The sequence below is a fragment of the Suncus etruscus genome, chromosome 1 (genome assembly GCF_024139225.1).
Source record: "Suncus etruscus isolate mSunEtr1 chromosome 1, mSunEtr1.pri.cur, whole genome shotgun sequence".
NCBI classification, from domain to species: domain Eukaryota; kingdom Metazoa; phylum Chordata; class Mammalia; order Eulipotyphla; family Soricidae; genus Suncus; species Suncus etruscus.
The window spans coordinates 82,356,812-82,370,813 of record NC_064848.1 but is presented as its reverse complement, the minus strand read 5'-3'; the positions used below and the strand labels follow the sequence as shown (position 1 = coordinate 82,370,813).

The following is a 14,002-nucleotide window of genomic DNA, read 5'->3' as shown; positions in this document are numbered from 1 at the left end:
GCAACCCCAGTGCACCACTGGGTGTGGTCTACATCCTACACTTCCCTTGTAGCTCTCAACCACCTAAAAAAGGTAAAGAACCCTTCTCTGTCATGGTCTTTGAAAGTGTGTAAGAGAACTGGTTGTTTCATCTCAGTCTAGATTCTCCAAAGTGCATCTTAAGCATCATTCTGTCAATAAAGGGGAAGCTGGTGCCAATTACAGGAATATAAAAGCATAACAGGACCATAAAAGACTGTGTAAGATGAGTTCTACAAGACCTTTGAGACCCAAACCAATTTTGAAAATGGTTTGTATGAGTTGCTTTAAACCAGTCTTCAGAAATTAAAGCCTTTTTTTTTTTAAAGCAACCATATTATTTACAGCAATCTCATGGGACTGTTTACAAACAGGTTCTCTGTATTCAGAGGTTAGAAAAGTAACACCAAAATCTGGTTTACTTCTTATTCTGCAATTCTTCTTCTTCTTCAGGTATTCTTCCCAGATTCAATAAAGGATTCTGTGGTGTAGCCTTTAGAGTATTCTTTTTTTTTTTTTTTTTTAATATGGAACGCTTCACGAATTTGCGTGTCATCCTTGCGCAGGGGCCATGCTAATCTTCTCTGTAGCATTCCAATTTTAGTATATGTGCTGCTGAAGCGAGCACAACCTTTAAAGTATTCTAATGGCTACTATCACCAGCTTGATCTTAATAAACTAAATAGATGTTTTTATCTTTATAGATATCTTTATTTTCTCTTTATCTTAAACAATGTAGTATATGGGGCCCGGAGAGATAGCATAGCAGCATTTGCCTTGCAAGCAGCTGATCCAGGACCAAAGGTGGTTGGTTCGAATCCTGGTGTCCCATATGGTCCCCCGTGCCTGCCAGGAGCTATTTCTGAGCAGACAGCCAGGAGTAACCCCTGAGCACCGCCGGGTGTGGCCCAAAAACAAACAAACAAACAAACAAAAACAATGTAGTATATGATGAGAGAAAACTCCAAGCTTCCATCTTGGGTTTAGATTCCTTGCAAAGGAGAGGTACTGATTTAGAAGTAATGGAAGGGCAGGTGGTAACAGAAGCTGAGGCCGTTGGGTATTTTGGAGGGCCAACCATGCCAGAGTGTGTGTGTGTGTGTGTGTGTGTGTGTTACGACTTTGTTTGAAGTGGGTTCACTGGATTGAAATCACAGTGGAGAGCATGGTCCTGATTGACACTAATCTGGGCTCAATTTTTCCTTTTTCACTTGAACTCTACCCTTTATTCCCAATACTAATGTATCACAGCTTCCTAGGCAAGGTTCTCTACTCAGATCTGTCTTCTACATCATCCCTGTAATAATTTATTTATTTTTGGGGAGCATACTTAGAGGTGTTCAGTGTTTAATCCTAACTCTGCACTCAAGAATTATTCCAAGTGGGCTTGGGATGCCAGGGATCCAACCTGGGTTGGCAGGGTACAAGGCAAGAGCCCTACTCTTTACACTATCGTTCTGAGTTCCCACCATGATTGTTTTTGTTTTGTTTTGTTTTTGAACTACACCTGGCAGTGTTCAGGGATTACTCCTGGCTCTGTGATCACTCCTGGTGGGCTCAAACGACCATATATGGTGCTGGGGATGGAACCCTAGTCAGTTGTGTGCAAGATAAACACCTTATCCACTGTACTAATGTTCCAGTCCCAACTATTGGTATTGTTCAGAGATAAAACTGTGGTCACATTATTTTTCCACTTAACCCCATTGCCTCTTCTGGGTTGCCAGGTGTGCCAGCCACTGTCTGGGCAGGGAAGATGCACAATCAAAGACCTTGTCTGGCCTCAGAGGTCTGTTCTTTCTCTCTCTCCAGCCCATTTGATCTCTAGTCCCGCTTCTTTCCTCATGATGTGAGGCCCTTCCCTTGGTAACCTTCATCCTTAACCCAAGATGTTCAGTATCTGTTTTTGGATCTAGGCATATGGCCAGAACCTCTTCACCTTTCCTGAGAAGCCATAGGGGCAAACCAGGGGTGGAGGGCATGGAGGAGGTGGAATGATTGTGAAAATATAGAATGAGCCAAGGGAGCTTACCCACATAGTCAGAAAACACATTCGAATCAATCAGAAGCAAAAAGGAGATAATATTTAAGAAAAGTACAGAACAGAAAAAAAGAAAAGAAAAAAATAAGAAAAGGGGCTGAAATGATAGCACAGCAGTAATGTCTTGCATGCAGCCAACACAGAACAGACCTCAGTTCAAATCCTGGTATCTAACCCATATGATCCCCAGAGCTTGCCAGGAGCAACTGCTGAGTGCAGAGCCAGGAGTAACCCCCCGAGCACTGCCAGGTATGACCCAAAAACCAAAAAAGGAAGAAAAAGAAAAAAAAAACTAAACAAAATGAAAAGTATTGCTTGTGAGAGTCTTGAGCTCAATTCCAGGATTATCTGCCCCCCCTGAGCAAAGCTCTGAGCAACACATTGGGAGTAGCTTCTGAGCACCATTGGGTATGGCCCCAAACCAAAAGAACTTTCAATTCTTTAGGCCACAGGCTATATCTAAATGGGGACTCTTCTAGCTTCTAAACAGGTTTTGTTTAGTCTACAAAGGCACTGTTGTTTTTAAAGAACTTGGTTGCCAATATTTACAATTCAAGAGAATTTACATGAACAGCCAAGCATTTGCTTTATATGGGGGGGGGGGGAGTAGGTTTGGGTGCTAGAGAGATAGTGTAGTGGTTAAGATACTTGTCTTGCATCCTTCAATCACATCAGTTCAATTCACAATACCTCACAGGATCTCTCAAGCACTGTCAGTTGTCATTCCTGAGCACAGAGTCAGGATTATATTCTGAGTGAGACCCAATTCTTCTTCCCCGAAACACACACACACACACACACACACACACACACACACACACACACACACACACACACACACACACCACCACCACCACCACCACCACCACCACCACCACCACCACCACCACCACCACACAAACACACACACAGTTATGTTTGTACTCTCCACAGCTCTATTTGGCAATAATTGTGAGGAGCTTAGTAAATTTTAATTAGTAAAGTTTAATATTTTTTCATATGGTTTGAGAGAGAGAGAGAGAGGGAGAGAGAGAAAGAGAGACAAAGAAAAAGAAGTGGGTAGGGTACTTGCCAGGCATGCAGCTGACCCACAGCACCTCATGTGATCCCCAGAATCTTGCCAAGTGATCCCAGAGCACAGAGCCAGGAATAAGCCCTAAGCATAGCCAGGCGTAGCCCCAAAACAACAACAAAATATAATAAAATCGATGTCTGGAGAAAGAGTACAGTGAAAAGAGCACTTTCCTTATATATGGCTGACTCAGGTTGAGCCCTAGCATCTACTATAGTTCCCCAAAGCACCACTTGTAGTAGTTACTGAGTGTAGTACCAGGAGTAGCCCTTGGCATTACTGGGGTGGTCCCCAAACAAATGAATGGGAAGAGAAGCTAGGAAAGGAGGAGAAAAGAGGAAGGACAAACCAAAAGAAAGGTGCTAAGCAGGTGTGTGTGTGTGTGTGTGTGTGTGTGTGTGTGTGTATGAGGGAAGGAAGGAAGGAAGGAAGGAAGGAAGGAAGGAAGGAAGGAAGGAAGGAAGGAAGGAAGGAAGGAAGAGAGAGGAAGAAAGGAAAAAAGAAAGAGAGAAAGAAAGAGAGAGAAAGAAAGAAAGAAAGAAAGAAAGAAAGAAAGAAAAAGAAAGAAAGAAAGAAGAAAGAAAGAAAGAAAGAAAGAAGAATAAAGAAAGAAAGAGAAGGAAAAAAGAAAGAAGAAAGAAAAAGAAAGAAAGAGAGAGAAGAAAGAAAGAAAGAAAGAAAGAAAGAAAGAAAAGAAAAGAAAGAAAGAAAGAAAGAAAGAAAGAAAGAAGAAAGAAAGAAAGAAAGAAAGAAAGAAAGAAAGAAAGAAAGAAAGAAAGAAAGAAAGAAAGAAAGAAAGAGGGGCCAGGAGTAACCCCTGAGCATCAAACGGGTGTGACCCTAAAAACCAAAAAAAAGAGAAGGAAGGAAGGAAGAAAGGAAGGAAGGAAGGAAGGAATGAAGGAAGGAAGGAAGGAAGAGAATGAGAGAATGAAAGAGTGAAAGTGTGTGAGATATATATCTGTATATGGAGAGAGAGAGAGAGAGAGAGAGAGAGAGAGAGAGAGAGAGAGAGAGAGAGAGAGAGAGAGAGAGAGAGAGAGAGAACCAGTTGCTTGGGGGAAGCAATTAAGGAACCATAGCAATCAGCTATTGCTTTGTCTTTGTCCTTGATTCTCTTTTATGGTGTTATTAGCACACCAATGTCCCTAAGGGGACACTATCTGCAGGCATCTTTAACCCTGTCAATTCAGACAGAGCTATTTTACTCCTTCGAAGGAGGGGAAAAGAGGGGAATATGAAGACTTACTGCACTGAAAATGGGGACTTTTCTGCTTCCTGCTAAGATAGAAACCTGGGAGCACTGGTGACCTCCACATAGAACACAGTTTCAACAGAATGAAATCCACTGGGCAGGAAGTGAAGGCTGAGAAAAGGAGTTCAAGGCACAAAAATGACTTAAAGAGCTTGCAATTTTTGTGAGAAAAAAGAATCTTGTTTTGAAACACTACTTTGATTTAGATTTCTGTTCTGAGCACCCCGAGGAGCATTGACTAAAACAGATTCCAAGAAAAGTGTGTGCAAGGGGCAGAGAACACTATCTCCAAGGAGCTTTTCAATGCTGCAACACAGTGGTTAGAACTTCTTGAAAGGTTTTTTAAAACTGGCCTGGGCTGGGGACACATCATCAATACCAGTCATCACCATCTGTGGTCTCAGGACTTTGCAAAGTCTCACTATAGGCCATGGAAATAGAATGGATGAAGAGATACTACAGGAAGAAGAGGAACTAAAAGTCATCTACAAATGTTCTCTATTTAACTCCTAAATTCTTTAAGAATCTCAAAAAAGTAACTTACTCTGATTCTACTTGCACACTTCTGAGATAAAAATTTGCTTACTACCAGGCCTGGGGAGATGATTCAAATGAATGGAGCCCATTCTTTTTTGCATGTTAAATGCCTGGTTTCAATTTTTGGCACCACATAGTACCAGAGCACTCGGCAGAAATCCCCAAGCCCACAGTTAGAAATATCTCTTGAGTACTACTGGGAATGACCTCAAACCTAAATAAATTTAAAAAATAGAACTTGGGAGATAAGTTAGGTTGCATTAGGTGGTGCTCAGGGGTTATTCTTAGTTCTCTGATCAGGAGTGATATCTGGTGGTGCTCAGGACCATATGTGGTACTATCTAAACCAAGGTTACAATTAATACAGGCCCCAATAAAATACAACTTATATCCACAAAGAAACATCTTATCATGGGTTGGAAATGTATTCTCCTAAAATATGTTGAAATTCTAGCTCTGTGGCAGCTCTGCTATTATTTGTGAAACAGGGTCAGTACAGATGTCATTCAGTAAGGACAAAGGCATTAGGATGGCTAATATTAAGCAGATTGATGTCCTTACCAGAAAAGAGAGGCAGATGCCCCACAAAACTATGTAAAATGGAGTAGAGCCCCATTGTGATGCTATAAAGCCAGGAATACCTGGGGCCTCTAATGCTGGGAGCTGCAATTTATGTCTTAAGTTCAGGGTGAACACAGCCCGGATCCTACCTTGATGGAAGATTTCCCAGAAGTGCAAGAGAATGCATTTCTACTTAGAAAGCAACAGGGCCTCGGTGAACTGCCCACTGTGTGGTTCTCAATTATGGCACAACTAAAAAGTGATATACAGTCTGTTTCAGAGTCTCATGCCAGCAAGCGCTCTTTGGGGGGCGGGGGCGGTGGCACACGGAGTGGTGCTCAGGGGTTACTTTTGGCTCTGAGCTCAGAAATCACTCCTGGCAGGCTCAGAGGACTATATGGGATGCCAGGGATTGAACCCAGGTTAGCCAGCCACTTGCTAGGCAAATACCCTACTCACTGTGCTATCGCAAATGCTTCTTTTGGGGGGGGGGGCCGCACACCCGGCAGTGCTCAGGGGTTTCTCCTGGCTGTCTGCTCAGAAATAGCTCCTGGCAGGCACGGGGGACCATATGGGACACCGGGATTCGAACCAACCACCTTTGGATCAGCTGCTTGCAAGGCAAATGCCACTGTGCTATCTCTCCGGGCCCACAAACGCTTCTTAATAGTGAAGTACAATTAAACTCTATGTAGCTACTGGCCCTATGTCAACCTTGTGGAGTTAGATATAGAAGAACCTCAGGGCCCGGAGAAATAGCACAGCTGCATTTGCCTTGCAAGCAGCCGATCCAGGACCTAAGGTGGTTGGTTTGAATCCCGGTGTCCCATATGGTCCCCCTGTGCCTGCCAGGAGTAACCCCTGAGCACTGCCGGGTGTGGCCCAAAAACCAAAAAAAAAAAAAAAAAAAAAAAAGAAGAAGAAGAACCTCAAATAATGTTAAGTCAAAAGGTTGATAGAAAAAAAAATAACCAATTCTGGCCTTTACCACAAGGCCTTGCCATCCCTGACTATTTTTCTTTAATAATATCTTTACTTAAGCACAATGATTACAAACATGATTGTAGTTGGTTTCAGTCATAAAAAGAACACCCCCCTTCACTAGTGCAACATTCCCACCACCAATGCCCACCATCTCGCTCTTCCACCACCCCATGCCTGTATTTGAGACAGGCATTCTACTTCTCTGACTCATTAACATTGTCATGATAGTTGTTAGTGTAGCTATTTATATAAATGCACTCACCAGACTTTGTGGTGAGCTTCATATCATAGGCTGGTCCTTCTGGCCCTCATCTCTACTATTTCTTCCTCTCCAATACAGCCTTTGAGTATTCCAGACACTGGTTTATGTCCCAAGTGTGATACCTCCTTTACCATGCATCTGCCACTTGACAACCTGAGCCTCTCATAGCCTGGTCAAGGGAAGCTGTTTCATCAATGGTTACCAGAGCTACATTATTTAAGATCTCCTCTGTTTTCTTTCTTTTTCTTTTCTTTTTTTTGGGGGGTGGGGTGGGGTGGGTTGGGTCACACCTGGTGGCACTCAGGAGTTACTCCTGGTTCAGTGCTCAGAAGTCTCTCCTGGCAGGCTTGAGGGACCGTACAGGATGCCAGGATTCAAACAGGAGTCTGTTCTGTATTGGCCAAGTGCAAGGCAAAAGCCTTACTGCTGTGCTATCACTCCGACTCCTCCTCTGTTTTCTTGGTGGAAAAGCATGCTGAAGAGGCTTTGAGCTGATAGCAACAGGTATCAGCTTCTGCTCCCTCTGAAAATTTCCCCCGAAGTGGGGGGAAATTTGGCTAAACTTCTAAAATATGGGGATGGCTAAGACAAGGGTGAAATGTTGTAAGACATCAAAGAGAAGACAATAGAAGAGAAGGTTTTAAAGGATATTAGAAATATCCTGGCTCTTTCCCAAGGAAGCACACAGTGATTTTTCTTGTGAAGTTAGCCCCAACCCTACTGTCTTGCAGAGTCCCCAGCACCCTGTTCGTGAGAAACTGGGAGAAACAGATATTTGCCCTCAGGGAGCCCATATCCTTGGACCATAATTTAGAGGAAGTCCCTCCTACCCAGAAATAGAGTCTTGACATTAATGGAAAACAAAATTAATCAGCCCACAGAAGAAACTTGGAAAATAGAGAGAAAATTCAACATTGTCCTTATTTTTTTCTCTCCAAGTACAAATATGTGAGCAGGATGACAGGATTCTGGGCACATGCTGATCTCCCTCTGAAGGGAAAATAAGGCCATTTGACAGAAGTGCCCATTTCTGGCAGCGCCACATCAATGAATGACAGTCTCACCGGTGCCCAGATGACCTGTGGCTTTCTTCAGATGCCTTAGGGGGAAAGCAAGGCTGCTTCTGTTCTAGTTAATGCTCTTCACTTTTGCTTTGAATTGAGTTACTTTTGAATCCATTTATTTTATTTTATTTTATTTATTTTATTGTGATTTTGGGCCATATTCTGTGGTCATGGGGTTACTCCTGGCTATGCACTCAGAAATAGCTCCTGGAAGGATCTGAGGACCATATGGGATGCCAGGGATCGAAGTCAAGTTCTTTCTGGGTCGTCCCCATGCAAGGCAAAAGCCCCTAACACTGTGCTATCACTACAGCCCAGTGAATCCATTTAAAAGTAGCTATTGCAGCTTGGTCTCTTTCACCCTGGAGTCACTGTGCAATCAGTGGATGCATGTGAATGCACAGTGCCACCTGCTCTTGGGCCATGAAGGGCGGCGCTCTATACCCTAACCAAACTCTAAACAGCAGCAATGTGCGAAGCAGCCACGAACAGAAGTTGCTTGTTTACTCCTAAATTCTTTCTGTCCTGGTATACAAAAGAACGTAGGGAAAACCCCATATTTTTCTCCTTCGGTGAGATATTGGAGAAATAATTGGGACTCTAGCCATTTGTTTCAGCATTTAGATTCAGTTCAGCTTTGAGGGAATGCTTGGAGACAGAACTTGAGAGGACCTATATGTCCAAGGGCTCTTTGGTGCTGGAGGCAGCTGCCACCACTTACAATCTAGGGAGGGGTGATGGAACGAAACAAGAGGTATCGGAGGTCTTGACTAGCAGGGAGAGAGGCTTCTAAATAGCACTGAAGGCAACTAAAGGAAAAGAGCAAAGGACTTCCTCAGCTGGGAAAGATTTCCTAGTAGCTGTCAAATGCCTTTCTGTCAGTGAGTGATTTTGATGTTGGGATATAGGGAACTGATATTTGGAGCTGAAAACTTAGCCCTTAGTACATTGATGACATTTTAGCCTATCCCCCTTTCCCCTTTTTTAAAATTTTGGTATGTTATATCTATAAAGAAGACTAATCAATATGATCTTTGTCTCAAAAATCTTACAGAGACTTGGGTGAAAGTACAGAGGTTGAGGCCCTTGCTTTGCCTGTGGTTGGCCCAGGATTGAATTCCTGGCAGCATTTATGGCACATGAGTATCTCCAGGGCACAGAGCCAGAAACAGCCCTTGGGCACAGATTAGACAGGTGTGGCCCAAAAGACAAAACAAAACAAAAAGTCCAACCAAAAAATCTTTTAGGAATAATGAGTGCTTGACATCAACCATTGTAAATGGCTGCACATGCTGTAATCCCACAGGGAAAGGGGGAAGCAGGTCTAGCGTAGGGCTGTTGCAGGAAATAATCCAAAGTAGGCTGAAGTGAGATCAAATACGGATCCAGGGACCTTTCTGCCAAACAAGAGGAAGAGGCTGGCTTGATGAAGTATTTATTGGGAAGTTAGTACCACCTCCATAGGCACTGGGGAACAAAGGTAAAGGGCCTATCTAGAAGATCTTCCCACCTAAATAGGTCTTTGACATGTAAAATAGGAAGCCAACATTGTAGGTCAACATTGTCATCATAGTTTAGGGTGAGGCTGGTAAACCCTACAAATGATCATATGAAATCGGTTAGGTTTTTTTCTTTGTGTGTGTGTGTGGGGTGAGACTGGGCCACACCCAGTGGCACTCAGGTTACTCCTGGCTCTGCACTCAGAAATTACTTTTCACAGGCGGAAAACCATTTGGGATGCCAGGGATAAAATCCAGGTCAGTCATGTACAGGGTATTCATGTACAGGTACATGTATAGGGTAAATGCTCTATCTGCTATGTTATTGCTTCAGTTCCTAAAATCGGTTGGATTTTATATTTAAAACCCAATAGAACTTAAACACAATGAAAAAAGAATTGACTAGCTCATCCCAAAGAGACTATATATCTTGGTTATTATTAAAGAAATGCACATACAACAGTGGTTTCTAGATAATCATCTTTCAAATTTACAAGAACAAGTGCAAATGATAAAAACAGCTTGTCAAGGCACAGGCATATTTAAACTTCACAGGTTGCTACTATAAAGTAGTTTGACCTCTGGCATAGCAATCTAGGACACATGTAAGGGAAATGTGGCAGAAACTATCTTTCCTCTGTACAATAAAACCTACGGTATTTTGGGGCTGAGCCAGAGAGACAGTACAGTTGGAAGAGCACTTGCCTTATGGTCCAATGAGTCCCACCAGGACTGATCTCTGAGTAGAGATGTGTTTTTCCCCAAAACCCAAACAAAAATATAAACCAAACCCAAAACTTACTGGGTCCAGGTAAGCTGTTCTCTTTCATACAGTCCTCTATTTCACTAACTTTGTTACAGAAATCCTATGTACCTTGTCAGTTTATCAGTTACTAATATAGAAAAGACATCAGCTGCTTAAACACTTAATCAACAATAACACACAGCTTGGGGAGAATTTTTGAGAAAATGTTTTCTGATTCTTTAAAATAGAAATGGAGAAATATCCTTCTCTGCTTCTACTGAGTACTGTTATATCCATGAGGGTCTATAATAGCCACACTATGGAAGCCACTTTGTGACTATGAGAATAGCTGGTCAGTAATAGATCTGAACCTCTCAAAATGGCAGAACAGCACATGGAAGCAAGCTGGACCAGGTTGGGAACTTCAGCAAATACAGAGAAGCCCCATTCGAGGACCTTCCTAGTATTCGTGATTATAGCATTTCTGTATTATTAATGCTAACTGAGATAAAATTTCCATTGGCCTGTATGAGAAGTACTCCAGAAAAAATATAAAGTATATTCTTTGACCTAATAACTTTGATCTAATAATCTAGATTGGGGAATTTATATAAAAGTCATGTCTAGGAGAGATAGCATGAGGTAAAGCATTTGCCTTGCATACAGAAGGTCAGTGGTTCAAATCCTGGCATCCCATATGGTACCCTGAGCCTGCCAGGAGCTATTTCTGAGCATTGAGCTGGGAGTAACCCCTGAGCACTGCTGGGTTTGACCCAAAAACCAAAAAAAAAAAAAAAGTAATATCTAAAAGATTGCACACTTAAAATGTAGACATGTAAATATGAAAATCACATTATGAAAAATGAAAATTAGGATTCAAAAGGCAGCCCCAAAATGTCAATACTACTCCAGTTCCTACCAAAAACCATAAGAAAGTTCAACTTCATAGCAATAGCTTCTCACTGAATGCTCATTACACTGTTTCTGTAAGTTGAATTATTTATTTTAAAGTTTATATGAAAAGAAACTGAACAAGGTCCTAAACACAAAATTTTGCACAAAATAAATGGCAGAGAAATGCCAATTAAAGGGAAGTGATATATACATAGGAAATGCTTCAGAAGAAATCATTTCCTTGTCAGTGACTTGGAGTATTTTGCATTGAAATAATTATCCATTTTAATAACTCAAATGTGTGAGAAATCTTTCCAAACACTGTCAAAAAACATGAAGATGTCAAATAAAAGTTAGGGTAGGAGTCTGAGGAACAGAGGTACAAAGACTAAGGGAAAACAGCATAGATAAAAACGTCAACATCTCTTACACAACGAATTTCCGAAAATATGTCATAAGCACAGCCTGAGGCTTGCTTTAATTGGCACAAACACCAGGGAAATAGGAAATCTAAGTCAGAAAGGCTGTTGAACTGCAAAAGCTATCTGCATCGACCTGAACATCAGAGAAAATGTTGAGCAAGAAAACCGGACATAAAGGAAGCCACTCACATTCACATAGGATGGAAAGGTTGTGGGAATATTTTTATACCAAGCAGTTCAAGCCCTTATTTTTGGAATTCAGAAACTGAATTCTGTTGTTCATCATATGACCAGTCAAGAGGGATCAGAAACTGCAGGGCAAGAAAATGACTATTGGAAAGTTTGCTATGAATTTAGTATGATTCAAGGATAAAAGAAAATAATTCAAGATGATACATATATATATATATATATATATAATATGATTACATATAATCAAATGCACTTTTCCTCCCTTAGCCTTTTTCTTCCTTTCTTTCTTCACACAGCTTTCTGTCACTCAGTTGCTCAAATGTTAACTCAAAGAACACAATACTTTAAGCCTTTATTAAATATTGACTTTTTTTTTTAATTTGAACCAACAGCTTAAGTTTAATTGTTTTCAGCTACAGGTTTTTAAGGGAGGAGAAATTTCTTTGAATTTAAAGAAGTAGTATAGTTGAAGGCAGTTTAATGAGGTGAAAGAGATGTCAGGTTACATGAATAATGTGAGAAGGAACAAAAGCAAACAGAGTTATAAGACAATAAATCATATTCTGTGTGGGAAAAAAGAAACCTAAACACATTTGATCTTGTCATAGATTGTTGATATATGGCAGTTGGACTTAGACACACCCCTTCAATAACCCCACTGAATGACAGTTAAACTTGGACATGTCCATTGATATTGCCCCCCTTGTCATACCAGGTATAAAAGGTAAAACTTAGAATTTGGGGGGGGGTGGTGGGGGGAGTCCAGGATACTGAAGAGAGCAGCACCTGCTGGAGGTGGAGGGGGTGGAACTAAGAGACAAAGCATCAGAGTTGCTGCCTGCTTTTGTATTTTCTTCCTCTTTCATTCTTTAACCAGCCCCCCATTCCCACCTCTGGCCTGTACATTTCCATCTATCTCTTCTTCTGTTTCAGAAACCCCTAGGCAGAGGTGACAGGCCTAAGACTCCAGGAGGAATAAAAGTTTACTTGGGTTTCATTTTTCTCCTCTCTTTCTCAGTCCCAATGGACAGTCACCAAATGTTGGTGTCCCTGAGTGGGCACAAGGCCCCACAGATCCCTTTGAGCCTTGCAGCATCTGCAGCATGGTGCTCTGGCAGCCTTGGGCCTCTGAAGCACCCAGCCCTGCAGCCCTGGCAGCCTTGGGCCTTTCCAATAAATAGCACAAATTTAGTTCAGGAACTATCTACAAATGTACCTTAAAAATTAATATAAGGGGCCGGTGGCGCTAAAGGTAAGGTGCCTGCCTTGCCTGTGCTAGCCTTGGACGGACCGCGGTTCGATCCCCCGGTGTCCCATATGGTCCCCCAAGCCAGGAGCAACTTCTGAGCACATAGCCAGGAGTAACCCCTGAGCGTTACCGGGTGTGGCCCAAAAACAAAAACAAAAACAAAACAAAAAAACAAAACAAAAAAAAATTAATATAGGGAGGTGAGAGGGATAGTATTTGCCTTACACATAGCTGATTGAAGTTAAATCCCCAGTACCCCATACAGTTCCTGAGTCTGCAAGGAGTGATACCTGAGTGCAGAGCCAAGGTTGAATCCTGAGCACAACTGTGTGTGACCCAATTCCCACCAAGTAAAATTAATACAGAACTGGAGTGATAGGGGCCAGAGCGATAGCACAGTGGAAGGACTTTTGCCTTGTATGTGGCTGATCCAGGACAAATGGTGGTTCGAATCCTGACATCCCATATAATCCCCCAAGCCAGGAGTGATTTCTGAGTGCATAACCAGTACTAACCCCACACCACAGGGTGTGGCCCAAAAAGCAAAGAGAGAGAGAGAGAGAGTGAGAGAGAGAGAGAGAGAGAGAGAGAGAGAGAGAGAGAGAGAGAGAGAGAGAGAGAGAGAGAGAGAGAGAACTGGGTGATAGTACAACAGAAAGATCGCTTGTCTTATACAGGCCAACACAGTTTTAACCAAGAACCCCATATGGTTCCCTGAGCACAGAGACAGGAGTAAGCTCTGAGCATTGCATGATGTTTCTTCCCAAAATAAACTAAATATATGTTGTGTATATATGTGTTGTACATACATATATATGTATGTATATATACATATATTAACATAAAGGATCAGAAAGATAGTACAAGTGGTGCGCTTATCTTGTACACAGTGACCCAGGTATGGTTCATGGTACTCTGTATGGTCCCCTGACCCTGCCAGAAGTGATCTCTGAGCTGCAGTCAGAAGAAAGCCCTGAGTACAGAAGGATGTGATGCCCCAAATAAAACAAAGCTAAATAAATATGCTCATACTTACTAAAATGGAAAGCTCTCCAGATTATTGAAGTAAAAAAAAAATCAGTGAAGAATTTGGATGTAGCATCATGTCTTTTTGTATAATAAAAGGAAGGGCATTTGATTATATTTTCATAGAGGAAACTTGCATTGATAAAAATATCAACTGACAGTGGTTACCTTCTGGTCACTG

General features: G+C 41.9%; 1 non-coding gene across 1 annotated transcript; it reads right to left on the bottom strand.

Moving 5' to 3' along the window:
• Positions 1-539: 539 nt before the first annotated feature.
• Positions 540-646, bottom strand: LOC126025798 (U6 spliceosomal RNA). The gene has a single exon (XR_007501525.1). It is a non-coding gene; the product is annotated as a U6 spliceosomal RNA (small nuclear RNA).
• Between the last annotated feature and the right edge of the window lie 13,356 nt (positions 647-14,002).